The sequence below is a fragment of the Ctenocephalides felis genome, unplaced genomic scaffold (assembly GCF_003426905.1).
Source record: "Ctenocephalides felis isolate EL2017-DRISC unplaced genomic scaffold, ASM342690v1 CF-g0.4_SCAFFOLD_01170, whole genome shotgun sequence".
NCBI lineage: Eukaryota > Metazoa > Arthropoda > Insecta > Siphonaptera > Pulicidae > Ctenocephalides > Ctenocephalides felis.
The window spans coordinates 4,785,595-4,788,121 of record NW_020537324.1 but is presented as its reverse complement, the minus strand read 5'-3'; positions in this window follow the sequence as shown (position 1 = coordinate 4,788,121).

The following is a 2,527-nucleotide window of genomic DNA, read 5'->3' as shown; positions in this document are numbered from 1 at the left end:
TGGAATAATACGGTCGTTTGCCAACGGGTGAACCGCTGTTGCCAATTCGGAAGGAAATAAAAAAAAAATATAAAAGAAATAAAATTTACCAAATGAGTAATTTGGGTAAATAATGTCTGTCTTACCCACGAAGTCAAAAATAGTTTCCCATATTTATTAATTCAATGATGACATATAATACTTTGCGTGTTAGTATTTTTTTCTTCTGTTGATTACTATTTATTCAAGATTACATATTCTAAATTAAACTTTCTTTCGTCATGGATAAACAGGTATTGGATCAGCTTTTCGAATCAATCCGAACTCTTGACAAATATCTGACATATATGACACTTGTGACACACGTTATCGTCGAATTGACGGGAAATAGAAATGCTGACAGGATACAAATATGATGAACTTCCTGCTATCAGAACGAGATTTAAATATTTTCAATAATATTTTCATTAAAGATATAAACTATACAATGTATGTTACATTAAGATATAGTGGAGTGATCTATTAATTAGTATCCAAACTAGGTGTGAGTGCCTTAAGCCAACTTGCATCAATATCTTGGTACATGTTTAAGAATTTTGGCAAGAACGTATTCGAAAAAATTTGCTCGGCCGATCATCTCGCAAAGTCCTTCCTTTCCAAAGAGTTCCATTTCAGTTTGACTGATTTTTATTTTTTTTATATCTAGTTATCATAATAATTAGTGGGATTAAATTATATTTTGCATGAGTTCCATCGAAATTTATCCACCCCAGTCGTTTGGCGAGTCCGTTGTATATAAAGTTGAACAGATTGCTTTCCGCACGCTTAACTTAATCCAATGGTTTAACTCTGTGAACCACTAGAAACCACTTTAATAACATCGATAGACACATTTATAGGCCTCACAATGAGCACCCGACAAAGGGGACCATAATCAGACTTCAGAATTCATTGTCATAGGTAATCAAATGTTCCCAAACTGTCCAAGTAATAGAAAATTTGAATTTATTGGAGAAACTCTATTTCAGAGTCCTATCTTTTCTTTTCTGGAGTAGACTTGAAGTTCTTATTCTGATAACCTTACTTGTCTTATATAGTGATTTATCATAGTTTCTTAATGTACTCAATTTTCTCTTTCTTGGAGTAGATGTCATAAAAAATACCATGAACTACTCCGAAAGTAGGTAACACCTCCTCCATCCCCAACATGTGGACTACCCTAGACACATGCTTTTGATATGTTTTCCCTTGATTAAGTCAATTTATAATTAACCCTTTTCACTCCTTACTTTCGGAATTAGTATGTATTTTGCCGTCGGAGTGGAAAGGGTTAATACTCAAAATGCTTCCAATTTTGTAAGGTCTTAACTAAACTGCATAGATTTCAACAATAATAATGGAACCTTAATTAAATTATTAAGATGTATATAATAAAATTACAAATAATAATTTACATGGATCTTTTTACTAAAAAGTGATATTTATTTAATTTAAATTTATTTCTGATAAAAATGCAATATCAATATTTGTGATTCAATGTTCAATTTATAATATGTTCATATCATATGATCTTATTTTTAGAACCACAGTTTTATAAAAAATGTTGTGATCAGTGGTCCGTATGATTCCCTTCAAAGGACCAAAAATCTAAATGAATAAAAATTACCGTCTGGGGTGTCCTTTAAGTGGCGGTACTTGACAGATCCTGTGAGAAGGATCAAGTCTTGATATATCTATAAAAAAAATCGTTGTCACCGTGATAAGAAAAGGTAATAGTTGCCAAATTGAAAAGTTACAAAGAGCTTAATTCGATGAGAGAGATTTGATATAGAAAATGCGGTTGTGGATTTTAAAGCGTTTGTGGACTTTAAAGCGTTTGTGTCATTATAGGGGTTTTTGATGTTTAACGAACATTTCAGGGATGATGTGTAGAACAATATTATAATTTGAAACAAATGATCATTCTTTATGATTTATTATTATTATTACAGCATACCAACATCTATCTGTTTGTGGACCGTAAAATCCATCGATTACTATGTTAATTTAATTCTCCTTGATCTGGCGCGGATCTTTCGTAACAATGCGAACAATCAATATTATGCTCAAAAGTATTGTTAACGATATATTTTTAATCGCTGAGCATAATTCGAAACTTTATCATAAATACCGATGACTTTGCGATCTGGTTGGCCTTTGATGTTCCTTTGATCGCGGCGCGTGTTAACTCCATATTATATCCTATAACCGGGCTTTGCGTGAATAATTCCAGACTCGAGCTCTGTAATTTACTTCGCGGTCCGACAAAAAGATTTTCGAACTACATATTCGCGTTTTATTGAATCACAACGTACCTGCGTAGGTATTTCACATTGTGCGTTCAGAAATATTTATATTGGTGATTTAATGAGCCCTCGATTATATTGTGATAGACCTCCACGCTAATGAGGTGTAATTTTTTTAACCGGGGAAAGGAGAAAACAAAAGGGCAAAAAGTTTTACTTTTGCTAATATTTATGACGTAAGTGACAAAAGGGAATTTTAATAT